The 22,337-nt window shown below is 43.4% G+C and overlaps 1 long non-coding RNA gene and 1 pseudogene across 2 annotated transcripts in view; one reads left to right on the top strand and one right to left on the bottom strand.

The window, feature by feature from the left end:
• LOC103350891 (uncharacterized) overlaps positions 1-21,253 on the bottom strand; it is a 35,925-nt gene extending 14,672 nt beyond the window's left edge. For both annotated transcript variants that reach the window (XR_016219777.1, XR_016219776.1), the window contains exons 1-2: positions 21,199-21,253; positions 10,599-10,716 (exon numbers count right to left, since the gene is read on the bottom strand). This is a non-coding gene — a long non-coding RNA (uncharacterized LOC103350891). The remainder of the gene's footprint in view (positions 1-10,598; positions 10,717-21,198) is intronic.
• Positions 15,076-15,251, top strand: LOC127483589 (cytochrome c oxidase subunit 7C, mitochondrial pseudogene; annotated as a pseudogene).
• Positions 21,254-22,337: the final 1,084 nt, after the last annotated feature.

Below are 22,337 nucleotides of genomic sequence, written 5' to 3' on the forward strand. Positions count from 1 at the left end.
GCAGTTTGGGAAGAGGCACTGCATCATTGGCCAGTCCGAAAGCACAGCTCTGCCTAGGACTGCACCTCCAGGGAGGAGACCAATGATCACCACAGGCTTGAGGCCAGAAATGTCTGCAGAAAGAAAAGCGGGTATGAGCCCCTCCAGAGCTGCTTTACCACTCCATTCTTCACACCAGAGCTTCACCCACTGTGGATCCAGCGATTCTGACTTTGCTCACAGGCAGCCACCAGGCTTATTCCTTGTTGGTGACTCTTATATCTACATTCTTTCCATGAATGCCAAGTATTAGACAAAACATGGGTTTTTAAGTCTGGTCCTCTGTACTCTGATTCACATGCATTTCCTGTAGGTACAGTTAGATTAACAACAATCTATTTCCCAACCTTGAGGTTTCCTCCACTGGGGAGATAAGAGTGTCTTCTGCATTTTATAAGGACCAGAGGTACAAGATTCTGTGCTGGCTGCTCTGGGGTGTTAAACAATTAAGGGGCTCTGTGACTCCTGCCATCAATGAATTTGTAATCTAGTAAGACATTTCCAAATGATGCAATTCGATGATGCATGGGCTACTTCTTGCTTATGCTAGAGACTCCATGTTAGGTGCTAGTAAGGGTATAGTCCTGCTCTTGATGAGTTCGCAACAGAGTAACTCAAAGACAAGTGGTAAGTGAGGGCAATTGATAACTTCTCAGTCAAAAAAATAAAAGAATCCAACAAAACGGAAGCTTAAGTGTTGGTCTCATGAGAGTGAAACTGATACACCACTTTGGAAACGCACCCTTTAATTAATAAGCAGTGCAAAATAAGGAGTTCACTGGTGTTGGTATTGCCAACAGAGCTGGACAAGGCACGCACATGTGGATGGGCTCAGTCCCTACACAAGAGTGAACAGGAAGCTCTTACGAGGTCAAACCCACTCTGTACCCGTAGACCTAGAGCCAGTAGCTTGCAATCCAGTCTTCTATATGCAACCCCGGGTCACTGAGAGTGGTAACCAGGGGAACAGTGCTTGGAAAATTTGAGGAGGTATCCTGGTATTTTCAGGATAAACATGACTATTCACCATGCAAAACCATCACACAAGGAGAGACAGGGTGACATGCCTCAGTGAGTCTTGTTTTTCCTCCTTCTTTGCTTTTGAAATTTTCCTTTGCTGTCACAACTTCCCAATCTATTTCTCTAAGCCTTTGACAAAATCTGAGAAAGTAGGAGGTCAAAGACTTGAGAGAGAAAAAACATATGCCAATACCACTTAGCAAATTTCCCTCTCAGACATCCACTTCCAACCCAGCCATCTGCTGCTCTGTCAGCCCAGTATTTATAGCCTCTGCTGTGTCCTCATTATCCGGCCCTGCTTTCAACGTGGTGAAAGGCAGCTTCGTCTCCCTCCTGTTCTGAAGCAACAACAGGTTAGAGTTCACTGCTAGTCATTGTGCGATTTCCTTCCATTTCAGAAGTTACGACAAACTTACTCTTAGTCTTGAAAGGATTTGAGTTATGTATGATCAATAATCTGCCACATATTCGGCCTTTGTAGAATAAAAATCACTTCTTAACCTCCCTCTTCTCGTTCTAAGAGACCCTCTCAGATGGACTTAATCATAGTCCAGTAGAACAGTGCATGGGAAGCAGTAGTGTTCAGTCCTATTTTTAAAATGCTGGATTTTGGTTACAATTTGGGAAATAATATTGTTGACCTAGAAAATCACAGGAGTAAGAACAAGAGATACGAACCCTCACAACAAGAAGCGCAATCAGAGCTATTCATTCTGGTCTAGCTGGAAGGCGCTCATCTATAAAAGAAAATGACCCCTCTCAATTTGGGACTGACCCAAGGACCGTGGGTCTGTGGGCCTTTGTAGAAAAACTTCCTGGCAACATCAGCTCCTCCATTCACAGCACAAACAAGCTGGTGGACTGAAGGTCTTTGGCAAGGACTCTGCTTCCTCATACGTCTTTCCCTCTGCTGGGGTCTTAAGTGGCCAAGTTCCAGGTGCTCATTCTTCACTCCATCAAAGGCAAACTAGCAAAGTAGTACTTCCCATCCATCCCGTACTGCTCACAACAGTACCACCCCAAAGCCTCCCTAATTCTCATTCAAACTGGAAACAAGAGCTCCCTAAACACTTGGAGACAGTGTCGCAAACAGCCTAAATCCATCATTTCTCTATTGTTTCGAGATTTTTTTAAATAACAGATCTACTCTGCAGGTGGGGATAGCAAATGGAAATTCTCTATCTATATATCAAGGTGCTCAAGGGGCTCATAGCCAGGAGCACTTGCCAGGTGGCTCCAGATTGGTCCATCGGTGCCTCTTTGTGGCAGCCTTGAAGTGGGGACACAGGGCTTGGCACCTACCAGCTTGGGAGACAGGTTTGCGGGAGGGGAAGCCCCAGAGTTGGGGCAGAGACACTGGGATCCAGAGTGGGTCAGATGGGGAGAAATTCCTAGGCCTCAGCAGCATCCAAGCCTGTGGTTAGAGGCTGGGGACCCAGAGATTTGAAAGACATAGTACATGCTTCTCCAGTTCTTTCACATATTCAGACAAGAACAGGCTCTCTGAGGTGAAGGCACCAGGTAAATGATCTTGGAAGTTGGCCTGGGATGCCCTGGGGACCGTGTAATCTCACCGAAAGCTACAGAGGTGAATCTCCAAACACTGGGGAAAATCTAGAAGAGAGTCCAAAGCATACTGCATTATAATTCTTAAAGGGGCTGAGGTTGTGGCATAGCAGATGAAGCTGCTGCCTGTGACGCTAGCATTCCATATGGGTGCCGGTTGGAGACCTGGCTGTTCCACTTCTGATCCAGGTCCCTGCTAATGGCCTGGGAAAAGCAGTGGAAGAAGGTTGGTCCCTGCATTCATGTGGGAGACCTGGAAGAAGCTCCTGGCTCCTGGCTTTGGCCTGGCCCAGGTCCGGCCATTAGGCCATCTAGGGAGTGAACCAACCGATGGTAGATCTCTCTTTCACTTTCTCTCTCTCTCTCTCTCCCTCTCTCTGTAACTCTGACTTTTAAGTAAATAAATAAACCTTTAAAAAATGTCTCCCTTATTCCAACCATTTTTGTGAATGTGTAAGAAGCAAAGTTATGTTTGTTTATGACATTTTTTAAAAATAGGAAGTAATCTGAATTTCCAACTACTTGGGTGCCAGGTGGGATAGTTCAATAAATTGTGAAAATTTAAGGAATATTGAAAGGTGCAAAAATGTTTTCACATAATTTTTTGTGTTGTGGAGGAAAATTCAAGACAATATTAAGTGAAACATGTAGCATTCTCTGGAATACAAAGCTTAATACCAGTATGGGGTTAGGAAAGAGGGCTTGAATGAGCTAGGTCAGGAACCTCCCAATATTCTGTAAGCTGTGGTTTGTAGCAGTTTCAAGGAGATTTCTTTGTTATAGTCTTTCTTTTCTAAATTTTCTCTAGGAAATTAAATTTATGATTGTGAAGCAAGCTGTTTAAACCCATTCTGTTATCAACTTCATCAAACCTTATAATTTATAAAGCCTGACTTTCCATGACTTAAACAGTTCATACATTGTCACATTTTATACCCAAAGGGCATGGTATTGACCAAGCCAATGTCTCAGTTTGTCCTGTGCTAAGGGACATGAGTCATTGTCTCTTAACATCTGTATTTCAACCGTTGGTGTAGTTGAACAAGGCAGCTTTACACAAACTCTCAAATTTGTGATTTACATTATTTCAATTATTACTGACATGTGAATAGCATTAACTTCTATTCCTGTGGTACTTAAACATTTATAAGGCCAAAATAAATGTATAAATCGACTGCAAAGAAACCTTAAAAGAGACTAGAAAACCTAGTTAGAATTGCAACTCTGTCAACTGCTGGTTGGTGACCTTCTGCACGTTCTTAATCCCTGCTTAGTCTGCTTCTTTCCTGGTCAAATGATAGGATGTTAGGGGTGGTAATTAGTCTTCATTGTTCCGAAGACTCTGAAACACTGAGCAGTTTCTCAGCCTCTTCCCTCTTCCCTCTTCCCTCTGAAGGGTAAGTCTTAACACTGCCCTGAGATGCTCAGCTAGATAAAGCCTTCTCCTAATCCAAAGTATTGTGCACTCTTTAATTAAAATGATATTGCACATCCTGAGGGGAAAACTCAAGCCACTTTCCTTCTCTGCCCCAGGGCTGATGCTGTTCTACTTTGGGCAGGGTTTGTAGTCTGCAGTTTCCACTGCTTTTCTCTTTGTACAGACGTTTGCATACAGATTGTAAACTTTCATCACTCAAGGACTATCTGAGGAGAAAGTTAGAGGAATGGGGAAGGTAAAACAACCATACATGGCATTAGGAGCTTCCTAAGGGAGTCAAGGCCACAGTTGTTTTCCAAGTCATGAACTCTGGAGAATGTCATAGCCCACCATTGGCTGATGCCAAGAACTCAATCCCAGTTTCCCATGTGGGTAGCAGGAATCCAGTCACTTGCCTCCCAATGTCTGCACCTGCAGCAGTCAGAGCCAGGAACCAAATCCAGGCATTCTGATGAATTCTGGAACAGAATCTTCATATCTAGTGTCTTAACCACCAGGCCAAACACCTGCTCCTTCCCCTCTCCTGCCCTTTGCTCTGTTTTATGGAAGATAAGAAGAAATGGAGCTCACGGGTTAAAAGATTTTCCAGTATTCTGAGAATGTGTACCAACCCATACAATCATAACAAAGAAAGAGAAGTAGAAGAGAAAAATATATGTATATGAGTTAAAAACATAAGAAGGGGTAATGCTGTGACGCAGTGGGCTAAAGCCCCAGCGTGCAGCATCAGCATCCCATATGGGCGCCGGTTTGAGCCCCAGCTGCTCCACTTCCAATTCAGCTCTCTGCTGTGGCCTGGGAAAGAAGTAGAAGATGGCCCAAGCCCTTGGACCCTGCACCTGCATGGGAGACCTGGAAGAAGCTCCTGGCTCCTGGCTTCAGATCAGCTCAGCTCTGGCCATTGTGGTCATTTGGGGAGTGAACCAGAAGATGGAAGATCTCTCTCTCTCTCTCTTTCTCTCTCTCTCTCTCTGTAACTCTTTCAAATAAATAAAGTAAATCTTTAAAAAAAATAAGAAATGGGAAATAGAAAAAAGCTAGAAAATGGAAAGCATGCATAGCATATTTTGAAAAGTGCATTTAATTTTACTTATTTTGAAAGATAGAGCTCTTGTCATGAGCCATGGTCAAAGTGGAAGTTCTCTCCTCCCTTCAGAGAAAGGCACCTCCTTCTTTGATGATCCGTTCTTTCCACTGGGATCTCACTCACGGAGATCTTTCATTTAGGTTTTTTTTTTCCCCAGAGTGTCTTGGCTTTCCATGTCTGAAATACTCTCATGGGCTTTTCAGCCGGATCTGCATGCCTTAAGGGCTGATTCTGAGGCCAGAGTGCTGTTTAGGACATCTGCCATTCTATGGGTCTGCTGTGTATCTCATTTCCCATGTTGGATCATTCTCTCCCTTTTTGATTCTATCAGCTAGTATTTGCAGACACTATTCTTGTTTATGTGATCCCTTTGGTTCTTAGTCCTATCATTATCATCAATTGTGAACAGAAATTGATCACTAGGACTAGTAAGATGGCATTGGTACATGCCACCTTGATGGGATTGAATTGGAATCCCCTGGTATGCTTCTAACTCTACTGTTTGAGGTAAGTCAGCTTGAGCATGTCCCGAATTGCACATCTCTTCCCTCTCTTATTCCCACTCATATTTAACAGCGATCACTTTTCAGTTAAGTTTCAGTACTTAAGAATAACTGTGTATTGATTACAGTATTCAACCAAAAGTATTAAGTAGAACAAACAAACAAAAATACTAAGAGGGATAACATATTAAGTTGTTCATCAACAGTCAGGGCGAGGGCTGATCAAGTCACTGTTTCTCATAGTGTTCATTTCACTTTAACAGGTTTCCTTTTTGGTGCTCATTTAGTTGTCACCTATCAGGGAGAACATGTGGTATTTGTCCCTTTGGGATTGGCTTATTTCACTCAGCATAATGTTTTCCAAATTCCTAACAGGGATCACTTTTCAGTTAAATTTAAACACCTGAGAATAATTGTGTGTTAATTACAGAGTTCAACCAATGGTACTAGAACAAAAAAAAAATACTAAAATGGATAAAGTATTACATTGTACATCAACCATCAGGACAAGAGCTGATCAAGTCACTATTTCTCATAGTGTCCATTTCACTTCAACAAGTTTCCCCTTTGGTGCTCAGTTAGTTGTCACCGATCAGGGAGAACATATGATATTTGTCCCTTTGGGACTGGCTTAATGCACTCAGCATGATGTTCATGACAAGAGCCTAGGGTGATTACTGATGCCATAAACAAGAGTGTCAATTTGTTAAGTCAACAACAGGAGTCACTGTGCACTTATTCCTCATGTAGGATCTCTGTCCTTAGTGTGCTGTACATTGAGATTTAATGTTATAACTAGTACTCAAACAGTATTTTTCACTTTATGTTTCTGTGTGGGAGCAAACTGTTGAAATCTTTACTTAATGTATGCTAAGCTGATCTTCTGTATATAAAGATAATCAAAAATGAATCTTGATGTGAATGGAAGCGGAGAGGGAGTGGGAAAGGGGAGGGTTGCGGGTGGGAGGGACATTATGGGGGGGAAGCCATTGTAATCCATAAGCTGTACTTTGGAAATTTATATTCATTAAATAAAAGTTAAAAAAAAAAAAAAGAAAGAGCTACAGAGAGAGAGAGAGAGAGAGAGAAAGATATCTTCCATCTGCTGATTCACTCCCCAAGTGCCTATAATAGCAGGGCTGGGCCAGGATGAAGCCAGGGCAAAGCCAGGAGCCAGGAAATCTATCCTGGTCTGTCGCTCCCCCTCTTCGTGGAGGAACGACACAGGACCCTGCGCTGTTCTTTCGTCTGCTCGGCCCTCCCCGGGTTTGCTGCTGGTTCTTCCCGGGTTGGCTACCGTCCCTTCCACCTCCGTGGAAGGGCGGTTCCCCCGGCCACTTTCCCCACTTCCGCGGGGGAGCGGCACACCACCGGCCAGCTCTCTCGGGGGCTGCACAGGTGTTCCCTCAGATGTTCCCCTCAGATGTTCCCCTTAGATGTTCCTGGTGCATGTTGTCTCTCTCCTCCTTTATAGTCCTCTTCACCAATCCCAACTCTGCTACCCACACGCCGAGTACGCTGCTCTCCTCCAATCAGGAGCAGGTCCTACAGTTTATTGGTTGAACTGGAGGCAGCTGTGTAGAAGCTGTTTCCCTTCTCAGCGCCATATTGTGGGAGAGCAGATGCATAGAATAAGTCTTAATTCCAGTAACTCAGTCCAGTCCGGGTTGCTCCCCACACTGGTCTCTTACGTGGATGACAGAGCCCCAAATGCTTGCTGTCTCCCAGAGTGTGCAATAGCAGAAGGCTGGATCAGAAATAGAGGCAGAACTTGATCCCAGGTACTCCAACACAGTGTGCAGGCATCCCACACAGCAGCTTAACCTGCCATATTACAACGCCACCCCTTAGAGTTTTAGACTTTGAGGTTTTAAAAGTGCTTTTCAAATGAACTCCTCCATTTGATAACTGCATATGCTTGTTAATTCAGTAGAACAGGAAGTTTTATCTTCACTATCCACAGCTCTGAGATGTCCAGAGATTAAATCATTAGACCAAATTCAACCCCACACATTCACTCACCCATATGCACAAAACGCAATCAGAATCATGATCTGAAGCCGGGCATCTTGATTTCTAATCTACTTCCTAGAACAGGGAGCCAAGTTGGAGGGAAATAGAAGAGTTTCTGAAAGTCTCCGGGGGCTGTGCCTGAGCCTGAGCAAGTTTTACAATCTCTGGCTGAACAGGAACATAAAGGTTAATGCTGTATTACACATCTCTTCCTTGTCGTATCAAAATCCTTCAGTCCTTGTAAGTAAGCGCATGCTGCTATATAAATACCAAAGCTGTCTATGTTGCCTTTGCTCTTTATTAACTGCTTGCAATGTTCCCAGCGAGTTTCTTTAAAGCCAAAGCTACAGATCAGTGATTTCATTGGTGTGCATTCATTTATTTGCCCAACAAATATTTATTGGGTTCCCAACATATGCCAGATGTTGTACAATGTTCCAGACTTAATGATGACATAAGACAAATCCTCTTCCCTGTGTGATTTAATGGCACTGAGAGTGGAGTTAAGGGCTCTGGCTAAGCCACTGCCCTTGTTACCATTGCTTCTACTGTCTAGCTATGGCTGTGGTCTCCAAGGATCTACTGCTCAGCAACCCACTGCCTCTCACCTTCCCTAGGGAGAACTTTCAACAGCTTTCTGACACTGCTGCCCGTTCTATTGTGGACAGAACAGGGACTCTTCAGACAAGGAGGCTGGCAGGTGGAATTCCCTCCTCATCCTGTGTGCAGGTTCAGGAGCCTTGACCTCTCCAGCGAAGGGGCTCTAAGGGACAGAAGGCTCCACAGCATCAACTGAAAGTTGTGGCATTAGAAAGTCTAGCTCGAGCCCTTAAGAGCTGTCTTCTTTTTCTATCTCTGCTAGATCCCATAGATCCCAAATGAGTGTCGTGATGCTAATATTTTACTGTGCCTCTTCCTGGTCTCAGTCAGGAGAGGAATGGTGCAAGTATACTCAAAGGGATAAAGACATGGTGGAAGTAGAAGATTCTATATGTTTTAGGCTTGGCTTTTCAAAGCTAAATGCTGTTCCTTTCAGGTGGGGAAGCATGGAGATGTGGGATGAGGGAGTGTATAAGGTCATGTGGGTTGAGGACTTCTCATCTCTCCCAGCCCTTCTGAGATGTTCAGTGCTGTATGTGGTGAGAAGCTACAATGTGAGAACCTGAGATAAATCCTTGGTAATCAGGGGTAAAGAAGAGAGTCTGGGAAAGACCTGAAGGATGAAAGCCGGGGCACACCAGTTTGGTGCCAGGATGATTGTTCAGGTTAGACTGGAACTGTCATTCATTAAAACAAAAATGGATCGGCATTTTCTAGGTGTCAAACTCTATGCTCAATGCTGGAGATGCAAAGAACAATAAGACAGAAACTGCTGTCTTGGGGCCTTTCAATGCAGCTTAGGTTCTGGGGAAAAGTGTCTGTGATGGAAAAGCAAATAAATATTTAAAGAATTCTTTCAAGAAAATTACTATATAGCTACTTAAGACACAGAAAGCAGCAAGACATCCTAGGTGTGGCTGGTGTCCAGACAGTGGTGGCTGGTGTCCAGACAGTGGTAACTGGAGCCTGGGGAATTGATGTCTAGGGGTGCAGCCTGGGCTACACACATAACCAGGGACAGAAGTTGCTCCTGCTTAGGCAGCTTCCAAATAGTCAAAATGCAAGAAAGGGAAATGTCATTAGGCAAGAAAGCGACATCAGAGCACTCATGTGACCCTCCTCTTGGGACTTGCAGAGCTATTGAGGGAGGAATTGAAAGGGGGTGCTGTTCCCCTTTTTGGTGTTCTTGAGGTCTGAGGAAATCACAGGTGCATAGAAAGCAGGTTAAGTTCCCTTTCTTGGAAATCTGAATGGTAAACCACAAAGAGCATGACTAAAAAAAATAAGTAGTTCTATCAGCTAAATCCTAAAGCAAAGTTGCCCTTACTCATTTTGTAACATAAAAGTTGTCTGCAATCTTCATGTCAGTGACTGTAAATGGTAAGCCATCATTGACATCTACTTGGGGGGTCAAAGAATAGACTTCTTGGTTAGTTAAAATTAGGTTGGGCCACACCCAACAGAACACCACAAAATAACAGTTGTTCAAGTAAGGTAAGAGTCTAGTTCTCTGTCACAAGCCTTGGCAGATGGGCAGTACGGGCTGGGACCCATATTCTGATCTTTCCACTTGACATTTTCAGGGCAGGTAGGACTTCAGTTCACAAGGTCCAAAATAGCTTCTGGGCTCCAGCTAACACAGCATTAAGGAAAGAAAGAGAAAGAGGAAAAGCAGAAATGCAAAAAAGGACTCTTCTCGGCAATCTATGCCTTTCAAGAAAACTTCCTGAAAGTCCCACACAACATTTTAATGCACACCTCATCAATCCCAGCTGTGTTAAACTGTGAGGGATGCCGGGAAATGTAACATTTAGTGCCCATGCCCAAACAGAAATTTTGTCTTTAAAAGTGGGAATGGTAGACATTGAATAATAACTGGAAGTCTCTACTACAAGACTTGCCTACTCTTCTTTGTCCTTCTATCTTCAGCTGCTCTCCAACTTTCAAATCTTATTCCACCCATAGGACAAATAGCTTTCAATAGTTTTCTAATGGGATAGATAGGTAGACACATTTGGTAGAAGGAAAGACTAAATAGTTAGAAAGAAGCTAACTAGCTAGCTAGATGACAGACACATGCTTCTGGAGAGAGAGTGAGAGGGAGTGAGAGAGACTAAATAGGTAGATAGATGATGGATAGATAGATACATAGAGAGATAGAGATATAGATATAGAGAGGTAAATGTGGCTAGATCAATTTACCATTAACAATATCCATATTGCTCGTGTGGTACATATAGATACAGATAGAGATCAAGATAGTTTGAGATAGATAGATAGATAGATAGATAGATAGACAGACAGACAGATAAACGTGGCTAGATCAGTTTACCATAGGGAATATCCATATTGCTCATGTGATCACGGAGACTGGGAAGTATTACGATCAACTATGTATGACGTGAAGACTCAGGAAAACCGGTGGTGAAGTTGAGTCCAAGTCCAAAGGCCTGAGAACAAAGGGAACCATGGTGTAAATCCTCATCTGAAGGCAGAAAAAGATGAAATGAGATGTCTGGACTCAAGCAGTGAAGCAGAAAAAAGGGACCAAACTTGTCCTGCTTCTGCCTCCCTGTTCTGTTTAGGCTTTCAGTGGGTTTCATGAGGCTTACCGACTTTGGAGTGTGCCCTCTGCTTTACTTCATTCCCTGATTTCATGTGCTGATTTCACCTTCAGGCATTCTCAGACACATCCCCAAGCAATGTTTAACCTGGGCACTTTCTGGCCCGCTCAAGATGACACATAAAATTAATCACCACCACCCACTTCCACAGAAACCACTTTCCCTCAATAGAACACAACAGACCCTAGCCCTTTGGATTTTGAATGGAGATACACAATTCTAGAACACTCGCGGTGCACTGAGCCCAATGTTAGGCGTGGTCATGCCCTCTGTTCTCAGGAACATGGTCAATGTATTGTGAGAGAATCCAGCTTATCACATGTTACATTACTCTAGAAATGCTGGGTCTTATTTATCTTTTTCTTGGCACATGGTGGCCACACAAGACAAAGGATGTCAGGAAGGATTGTGCCAATTAGAAGCCAGGAGCCAGGAGCTTCTGCCAGGCCTCCCATGAGGGTGCTGGAACCCAGGCACTTGGGCCCTCCTCTGCTGCTTTCCCAGGCAACTAGCAGAGAGCTGGATCAGAAGAGGAGCAGCCAGGACATGAAATCAGGGTCCATGTGGGTTGTTGGGGCCAGAGGTAGAGGCTTAGCCTACTATGCCACAGCACTGGCTCCCAGGAAGTTTTGTGAACATCTACCTTGCTCTTTTCCTCTTCCTCACTCTTTCTTCTTAGAAGCAGAGATAGATAGAACAGAATTGGTGTTGACTGAACATTTCAGCTGCTTAATATTGTCTTAATATTTTAATGGCAGCATTGGTACATGGGCAGCTAACCAGAGTCCATGCCAAGACTGCAAATAGAAAAGATAGTCTTTATCTTCCTGGAGGTCTCCCTGTACTGCCTTCTCTTTCACCACTGGGAGGGCTGGCTGCTTAGTGGGAGGAGTAGGGGAACACTGCTGAGCAGAGCTCTGCTTTCTTGTGGTTAGGACATGAAGAAATGCATGGGTGACATGAGTCGTACTTTGGAAATTTATATTCATTAAATAAAAGATAAAAAAAAAAAGAAATGCATGGGTGAGAGATTGGGGACGCCCCCTTAGCACAAAGCAAGGGTATCTCATATGGTGCCCAAGCAGAGTTTATAAGCCAAGACCTTTCCACTCCTTCTTTCTCTGGAATCCAGTCTGGTTGTTAGAAGGAGAAACCCAGTCCTACTTGAATGCTGCCATGACAACATTTCCCTGCTTTAAACCACTCAAGCTTCAGGCAACATAAGATTGCTGACACTTTTTCCCCCATAACATTTCAAATTATGTCTTCCTGCAATAAATGAATTATTTTGGCTGCTTTTTCAAAAAATTCTGAATCCTCCACCACAATAATTATTTGATAGGTGCTGGTTATTCAAGACACTAATAGAATCTATCTGAACAAGAAAAAGGAATATAAAAGAAAAAGAAAGACAAAAAAGGAGGGAAAAGACAGGCAATAATTGGGGTTATCTGCATAGAATTAGCTTCAGATTTTTGCCAACAGGTCTGTAGGTTGAATTTTTCCAAGAAGAAAATGGACATGGGGCCTGCACTGTGGCATAGCAGGTAAAGCCACCTCCTACAGCGCCACCATCCCATATAGGTGCTGGTTTGAATCCCAGCTACTATACTTCTGATCCAGCTCTCTGTTATGGTCTGGGAAAGCAGTAGAGGGTGGCCCAAGTCCTTGGGCCCCTGTACTCAAATGGGAGACCTGGAGGAAGCTCCTGGTTCCTGGCTTCAGATCAGTGAAGCTCTCTCTCTTGCTGCCTCTCTGAAACTCTCATTTTCAAATAAATAAATAAAATATTAAAAAAAAAAGAAATTGGACACATCCAACTGTTTTTAAACTTAGAGAACTTAATTACACTTCACATGATCTCTATACTAATCCTTTGAGTTTATTTTCTGTTATTGTTAGAAACAAAATGACTAAGAGTACTAAGCCCACACAAAGTGGCTTTCTTATGTCCCACGCATACAGGTCTTTCAGGCCAAACTATGACTTTAGATTGGCCTCTCCCATCTACCATTGTGTAGTACTGCATAGAATACAGCCATCTTTGGAAAAATTTGTTATCTCCCTCTCTCTCTTTCTCTGAGTGCTGCCAGAAGCTAGCATGCCCTACAATGTCCCAGGTAATTTTAGGGCATAGTCTATGCAGATGTGGGGCCATGCATCTCAGTCCTATGGTGCCAGAGACCACTCTGTCCCAACACAAGTCTTCTTCCCAAGAAAAAACAATGATCCAGCCAATGAGAAACAACCGGACTGATGAGCCTGCACATCCAGGTTGGAACACCAGCAAGTTCCTTATACCTGGCCCAAGGTGAGGCACCTGGAGCGGCCAATTTCTCAGGGCCTCTCTTGCCTGCTGTGGTCTCATCCTATGCATTTATGTAAAATGCAGTGAGAATGTTATGTCTTTGCTTCAGGTTTCTGGATTTCTTTCCCATTTTCACCAGATGTGTCCATAAGACAGGCAACAGGTGAAAGCATTTTTAGTAGTTTCCACTTTAGTGTGAATTACTTTTGAATCATGAAAAGTAAAGCCATAGGACTTTCAGTTAGCCTACCACTGGTAAGGTGGGTAGATTTGCAAAGAGCAGGCAGTAGAGTTACTTATTTCATGTGTGTTTGTTTTAATCTTTCACAAAGTGTGGATGCTCCTTCTAACCAATGCTTTGATGGTTTGCCTAGCACCTCCCAATCTAATTGCTTTGGAAATGGTGAACTGTAAGTACCAACAGGTCCTCAACATCTTCTCTGACTGTAGTCTTGGTTCCTGTGTACTGATTTCCAATTCAACCTTTGAAGATGATTCTCTTCCACTGAGCTCAGTTGGTAAGCAAGATTATGGCACTGGCAGCCAAAGTACAAACTTTTTAAAGTGTAACAATTTGCTACTTGCTATACTTTAAGAAAAAAAGCTTGTTTGATAGATTGATTTTTGAAAGAGTTATTACAGAGAGAGAGGGAAAGACAGAAATCTCTGGTTCACTCCCTAGATGGCTGTGATGACCAGCATTGGTCCAGGCTAAAGCCAAGAGCCTTGAACTTCTTCTGGGTCTGCCATGTTGGTGCAGGGCCAAGCACTTGGGCCACCTTCCACTGCTTTTCCCAAGTCATTAGCAGGGAGCTGGATCAGAACTGTAATAGTTAAGACACAAACCAGGACACGAACTGGCTCCCATATGGGAGTGGTGGTGATGACTTAACCTGCTACACACAATGCCAGCCCTTGTGCTTTTTTCTTTAAAATATTTATTTTGTTTATTTGAAAGGCAGAGTTACACAGAGAGAGGGAGAGACAGAGAGAGAGGGAGAGACAAAGAGAGAGATTTTTCCTTCTACTGGCTCACTCCTCAAATGGCTGCAATGGCCAGGGGTAGTCCAGGACAAAACCAGGAGCCTGGAACTCTTTCCAGGTTCATGGCTTTCCTAGGCACATTAGCAGGAAGCTGGATTGGAAGTAGAGCAGCTGGCACTTGAAATGGTGCTCATATGAGATGGTGACACTGCAGGTCACAGCTTAAACCACTGTGCCATAATGCCAGCCCCTACTTACTGTACTTCTTAATGGAAAATCCCAACATTTAAGCTCTTGCTATTATTTTCTTTGATGTCTTGAAAATTCTCCTGGGAAAGAGCCATCTGAATTTTTCTGTGGTCCTCTCAACTTTCAAAGTAGAGATACTTAAAGGGGTATTTTTCAGGGTTTCCATTGTTCAAGGACACACAGTCAGACAAGACCTTGGCAGTTTGCAACAGATTTGTGTTGTTTGCCTTTTTAACTCACAGCCATGGAAGCTTTGATGGTGTCACCAGTTCATCAGGCATTGTTGGTTTTCTCTCGTCTCCTCTCTGCTCCTCTCCACTTGTCATTTCCCTTCTCTTCCCTTCCCTTCCCTTCCCTGCCCTTCCCTTCCCTGCCCTGCCCTGCCCTGCCCTGCCCTTCCCTTCCTTTCCCTCCCCTCCCCTTCTCTCCCCTCCTCTCTCCTTCTCTCTCCTCTTTTCTTCCTCTTCCTCTGCCTCTACCCCTTATCTGTCTCTTAGCCTATTTGAAATGCTTAGTCCTGCTCATTCAGTCCTTGTACACAAGGACCTTGTACACAAGGTCGTGAAAGGAGCGAGGCTGGGTGTAGTGCCACCATTTCTTCCGCCGTCTGTCTCTGTGCCTCACACAGAGCTTCCAACATCGCTATGCTGGGAGAGAGCATCCAGAGGTTCACAACCATAGGATGTGAACCCATAGGAGCCACCATGAGGAGGGCCCAGGGAAGAATTAGTGGAGGCTGCTAGTTATGATGACTTTGTATTTTGGATCTGGATTTGCTGCACCTTTCTCCATAGTACAGCACCAACTCCTTAAGAAATAAGGATGTTTAAGGTCATCCTCTTAACAGATAACAAAGAGCATTTCAAGAAGTGCCATCTGTCTGAAAAATGGATCAAACTCTTGAACTCACAGCATACTAGATATGTTTCTAAATAAACTTAAGACATGGATGCATAATGCCTCTTTTCTGATGCAGGGAATGTGATAATATGAGCATATGCCTACTTTATTATTTGGATAATATTCCAGTATTAATTCCTTAGTCAAGATGTGTATGATTTAGCTTGTTATATGATTTTCAATTTTGAGATTTTATTTAATTTTTCCTTTTTTTGGATTAAGACATTGTTGGAAATTCAGGATATAAAGGACAAAGGCAAAGTTAGCTGTTGTCTTATAATTTCTTTTGAATTTAAAGGGGGAGAAAAGATACATTTCAGTCAAGTATTTAAAAGCTTCACTTTTTTCTAGGCCTATGGCATGAAACTGACATTTTTGACTTGATTATTGCACTGCTGACCAGTATTAGTCTTCTTTAGATTTAATAAAAAATAAAGTAGTCCAAACTTACTCTGCATCTTTGACTACAGTAGGAAGGGACTAAAAGGTGACAAACAGTGAAATTCTGCTTACCACTCAAAAACGTTTAGTTCCTAGGGTTTTGTTTTAAGCAGGGGAAAGTAACTAGCAATCGAATATTTTTGACAGTCTGGTCACTACTAGAATAGAGCAGAATAATAACGTACAGCAGATTTCACACTGGTAATCTATCTGACCTCTGAACTTTGGTGAGAGGATACTGTATTATTTTTAAAGCATGACTTTAGGGCCTGGCGCTGTGGCATAACAGGTAAAGCCACTGCCTGAAGTGCTAGCATCCCATATGGGTACCAGTTCGAGTCCCGGCTGCTCCAGTTCCAATCCAGCTCTCTTTTATGGCCTGGGAAGGCAGTAGAAGATGGCCCAAGCCCTTGGGCCCCAGCACATGCGTGGGAGACCTGGAGGAAGCTCCTGGCTCCTGGCTTCATATTGGCACAGCTCTGGCCATTGCAGCCAACTGGGGAGTGAACCAGTGGATGGAAGACCTCTCTCTCTCTCTCTCTCTCTCTCTGACTCTCCTTCTCTCTCTGTGTAACTTTAACTTTCAAGTAAAATCAATAAATCTTTTAAAAAATAAAGCATTATTTTAATCACATGAAACATATTTCTGGATTCTGGAATTGCAACAACAACAAAAATGAAATACTTAACCCTGGCTGCTGAGTGAGTCTTAGGCACTCTCAATACAGGTTGTCTGAAGAGGATGCTTTGCCCTTCTTCTAGCATGATATAAGGGAACACGTATTGGCTTTAAGATTACATTTATATCCTTCCCTCACTGAATGGCTTTGGGCAAATCGTATCACTGCTTTGAGCCCCAATTCCTTCATTTCTAAATGGGGAATGCAGATAACTGCCTTGCATGTTTGTTCTGATTTGACAGATAATAAGCAACTGAGGTGCCAAAAAAATAATAATCACACTTCCGTTGTTCGACACTTAATTGATCTTGGTGGTTCATTATTATAAGTAGTGTTGGGCTAAACTATCTGATAGCAAGGAGGTTCTTCAATGCACAAGAGGTACCAGGATTTTCCCATGTCCTGTCTGCTCTGGGTCCCTCAGAATCTCACCTTCTACAGTGGCCAACAGAACATGGCCCGTTGGGCTGCATGTGCAGAGATGTGGGGAGCAGGAATGATAAACATGTCGGGGCACAGTCCAGTTGCATGAAAGCCATAGGCTCAGTCATTTTGTGGAATGTGGAAACTTTGTGCTGATGTAGGCAAGGGGATAACTAGAAAGGAGGAGATGAAGTCACTAGTTCCTCCCCACAGCCCCACCAGTGCTGCAGCCTCACCTGCACTGACCAAACACCTACTCCTTTACATGCAACAGAATCCAAACAGCTGCTCCTTCCCATGCAGCAGAGAACAGCAGCTTCCATAAAACCCCTGCTTAGAACCACGGTCAGCCCCAAATAACCAACATGGCTGCTGGCTGCATCCCCATGATGACTTTTGACTAATTGTAGGGTCATCATAATGAAATCATTATGGCTTACACTCCTACTCCCATCATGCACCTGGCACCATAACATTTCTGAGATTTCCAAAATAATGGGTAAGGAAATGGGTGGCACCTCAAATCTGCCCCAAACTCCACCCATTATGAATATTCAACTAAACTCAATCCATACACTACCCCCAATGCCTCCAGATCATATAAAAGGAAGGCCCCAAACCTTATTGAGTGAAGCTCTCTCTTGAGATTGACCACACTCTTGAGTGTGTGCTTCCACTTTGCATGCAAACAAATCCTGCTTCTCTGCTGATCTTTTACCTACATCTTCTCCTTGAATTCTTTCTTGCATTGGAGACAAAAACCTAATTCAGTCACCCCACAGCAATGCCAGGGCTTCTGTTTAGTGGCTCAGGCCTACTGCACCAAAGATTTCTTTGCTGTTTCTTTCCTCTGCTCTGTAACAAAGACACAATTTTAACAGCAGTATCAGCCCACAAGCCTCTTAATTCATGATCATCTCTGTCTGATTTCTTACTGCTCTTAGCATCCCTCTCTGCTTCTGGGTGTGCTTATCTGTCATTTACCCCTGTAAGGGCAGTTACACTAAGCGTGGGAATCTGTACACAGGCCTACGAGTCCTGGGAGAGATGAAGGGATCCACAGCATGAGACAAAGTGAGCTTCCAGGATGATGGCACGCAGTAGGATCGGAGAGATCAAGACATGATGGGAGCAACGTAAGCATGCAAACAAACATGAAATAAACCAAGCCCCAGCACTTACAGAACTCCAGGGAAAGCAAAATGCATGGAGAGGAAGAACAGCAACCAGAGCTTATTACTTGTCATAGCAGTGAATGGCATTTGCCTGGTCGCAGTAAGGTAACACCAAATCCAACAAAATTATTATCAACTCTATTGAGAGGACAGGAGACTAGTAAGTTTGTGTGTGTGTGTGTGTGTGTTTGTGTGTGAGAGAGAAAGAGAGGGAGAGAGAGAGAGAGTGAGCGCTAGGGGGAGAAAGAGAAATTACATATTAAGTTTCTGGAGGAAGAAAACAGTAAAGCAAATTCTGAAAAATCAAGGAGTGAGGATGACTATTAGGCATAGAGGCTAATATGTCCCTAGGGATGCCCACATTCCATATTGGGATATCTAAACACCAGTTTCACTTCTGATAAGAGCTCACCCTGGGAGGTAACAGGTGATGGCTCATGTACTTGGGCCCCTGCCACTCATGTGGGAGACCCAGATGGAGTGCTCCTCTTCTGGCTTTGGCCTGGTCCAGCCCCAGCTGATGCTGGCATTTGGGGAGTGAACCAGCAAATGGAAGATATCTCTCTCTCTCACTTTCTCTCTCTCACTCCCTGCCTTTCAAATATAAATAAATAAATAGGAAAATTTGTTTAAATCCTTTTTAAAAAGTAGCATAAAAATTTTCCCAGAAAGATGAAACTAATTGCAAAATAAAGTGCTAAAATGATTAAGTAAGGGACCATCAATTTGACGTAATGGGTAAGGCCACTGCCTGCAGTGTCAGCATCCCATATGGACACTGGTTCAAGTCCAAGCTGCTTCACTTCTGATCCAACTCTCTGCTCCTGGCTCCTGGCTTTGGATCAGCCCAGCTACAGCCATTGTGGCCATTTGGGGAGTGAACCAGCAGATGGAAGACATCTCTCTCTCTGCATCTGCATCTGCCTCTGCCTTTGCCTCTGCCTCTCTGTAACAGCCTTTCAAATAAATAAATAAGTCATTTTTTAAAAAGAGGATTAAGGGCCAGTGCCGTGGCTCAATAGGCTAATCCTCCACCTGCGGTGCCGGCACACAGGGTTCTAGTTCTGGTTGGGGAGCCAGATTCTGTCCCGGTTACCCCTCTTCCAGTCCAGCTCTCTGCTGTGGCCCAGGAGTGCAGTGGAGGATGGCCCAGGTCCTTGGGCCCTGCACCCGCATGGGAGACCAGGAGGAAGCACCTGGATCCTGGCTTCGGATCAGCACAGTGTGCCGGCTGCAACGCACTGGCACTTGGGGAGTGAACCAACTGAAAAAGGAAGACCTTTCTCTCTCTCTCTCACGAACTCTGCCTGTCAAAAAAATTAAAAAAAAAATTTAAAAAGGGATTAAGTAATTGTTTCTAAGAAATAGGATAGTGTTTAAACAATTTTCATGTATAATTTTAATAAAAATTTGAATCACAGGAAAGAAGCATCCAAGTGAGAAATATCACATTATTTCTCGAATAAATGTCCCTTAAAAATAAACAAGCTTTAAAACTGCTAAGTTGTTGCGTTTGACTTATGTGACATGAATTTCCTTCCCTTATGAAAAATCAAAGGATGATTCACAACAGAAAATTATATCTCCAGCTCTAAAAGGAACAGAATTAAGTCAAAACTAAACTATGATGCACTCTAAAAATGTTTTGTGTCTTTTAAAGATTTATTTATTTATTTATTCATTCATTTGAAAGGCAGAGCTGCAGAGAGGCAGAGGCAGAGAGAGACAGAGATCTTCCATCTGCTGGTTCGGAAGTGGAGCAACTGGGACTTGCATCAGTGTCCACATGGGATGCCGGCACTGCAGGTGGCAGCTTTTACCTGCTGTGTCACAGCGCCAGCCCCAAATTTTGGTTTCTGTACTGAGGTGTAACTTACACACAGCAAAATGTGCCCACTTAAATGGCACGTGATTGACATCTGTGCAACCTCTATCACAATCCTGACAGTCGACTGGACATTTCCATCGCCCCAAAGTTCTCTCCACCTCAACTCAGCAGCCTCAGGCAATCCTCACCCATTTTCCGCTGCTTCGGGTCAGACTCGTTTTTTTCCACGAGTTTCACAGAAATGAAATGAAATATGTGGAATGTACTCTTTCATGTCCGGCTGCTGTCTAATACATTTGAGTGCCATCCGTGCCACAGTGTATGCTGTTCCTTTCATGACTGAGGTTATCCAAGATAAAACCTTTTTAATTTTTTAATTTATTTTAAAAACAGAGAGACAGATATAGATCTCCCATCCACTGGTTCAGTCCCTAAATGCTCACAATGCCTCTGACTGGGCCAGGCCAAAACCAGGAGCTGGGAACGTAATCCAGTTCTCCCATAGGAGTAGCAGGGGCCCAATCACCGTCACCTGCTGCCTCTCATGGTGTGCACTGGTAGGGAGCTGGATGAAAAGTGGAGGAACAGGGACTCAAACCAGGCACTTTGATAGGGGATACAGGCATTCCACATAGCATCTTAACCACTATGCAAATTGCTTGCCCTTGAGAAAAAAAGTTTTGGACAAAATTTGTAACAATGTTTTTTTTGTTTCTTTATTCTGCTAGTGTCTTGGTTACAAGCTCTTACTCCCTAGCAGGCAAACCCTCTCTCCTCAGTCAATTATGAAAGAGGGAACAAGGGACACAGAGCGGAGTCCGCTGCTTCTGGGTAACCCAGCTCAGTTGCTTAGCAACAAACAGAATAACTGTATTAGTTTAGTGCATTCTGAACAAAAAAGTAATCATCTTTTATCCCCAGATAGATAGAAGACGATGTTATTTCAAGTGAAGTGGGGGAAAAAATAAAAACCATGAAAATGGAAAGAAAACACATCCAGTTAATAGAGACCCAATGACACCACCTGTTCTCACACCTCCCGGTCCCACTGAGGACTTGCTCTGTGAAGACCAAGGAATCTGCATTTATGTGAAGTGCCAGGATGTGAGGAACCAGCATACAAAATCATTTACAAAGCACAAATAAACAATGCCAGAAACAATTAATAATTCATAACCGACATAAAGAGAAATATGTTAACCTTTATTATCATTAATACTGCAAAGAATTAGTGACATGAATGAGAAATTCTGTCTTATCTGCAATACCCCCTTGCAGATAGAAAACAAGACTTCCAATACACATCATTCTTGCACTCACCATGTTGAGGAATTGTATTCCATAGCAAATGGCTCGTGTGTATTTTCCTGATTCCTTAGTCTCTAAAAGAATCACGTGCCCTGAGCAGGCAAAGCTGCTGACAAAACTTTTTTCTTTTCCATTTCCTCAGGAGTTTTGCCAACTTGCCATTTCTACTTCCTTCTCATTATCAGTGTCTCCCTCCCAGCACCCAACAATATAATCTGGCAGAAATAGCCCTCCTAAAAAATTGCAGATTTAATGAGCAGAATATCCCCCAGCCATTTAATGCAAAGTGTTTAATAATCAATCAGAAATCGGTTTCACTTAGTTTTACAGGGTTGAAAGGGAGACAAAAACCCGTCACTATCACTTTTCAGTTATTCCTGGAGCTGGTCTCCTCTTCCCGCCTGACATGAGATTTCTGGTTTAAATCGTGCCCCCAAGGGAATGGATATGAAGCTGTGGTCGGGCAGTTTTCTGTCAGTGCCTGGATATCTGGTAAAAGACAGCTTTTGCAGTTTCATTTATCATAGGGGCAAAGTTGACTACCAAATAATTGGGTTTATATATCTTCCCCCTTGGGATTTGTGGGAATGAACTCTCTTGTAAATGTTTTTTTTTTAAATTGCAGTCTTCCAAAAGAAAAGAAGTAGAAGACCACATCTTCCGAGAGTTGCTACGTATACAAGTTTCAACCTAATTTAAAACGTTCTCCTTTTTTTCGGGTTTTGAACCGTTTTGAACCGTACAACGCATCCACTTGTGTTCTGAACTGTATGTGCTGTAAGAGCACACAGAGGCAGAAAAACAGGAAGGCAGGCTCTGCAAAACAGCTCGCAAAACCAAAACACATCCTGGGGCCCCACACAATTCATGAAAATCTTACTGACGCACAGTGCGAGTAAATGCACCTGCCGTTGTAGAACGGAGGTATAACAGCTTCTGAGCTACCAAGTGCTCACAGAGTGGTGCTCTCTGTTTGTGACAGTTTATAGCCATGGTTTCTGCTAAGGAGGATTGTTCAGTTGGAAGAGCAGACCTGATGGAAAAGTATGGTTTTGCAACTTAACAGACTCTTGTTCACAACGTGCCACAAATTACAGCAATATCCTGAAATTGATTCTTTGCATTAAAAGACTTTAAACTCCCAAAGAATG

This window comes from Oryctolagus cuniculus, chromosome 13, assembly GCF_051225735.1.
Source record: "Oryctolagus cuniculus isolate XC-2025 breed Fujian yellow rabbit chromosome 13, ASM5122573v1, whole genome shotgun sequence".
NCBI lineage: Eukaryota > Metazoa > Chordata > Mammalia > Lagomorpha > Leporidae > Oryctolagus > Oryctolagus cuniculus.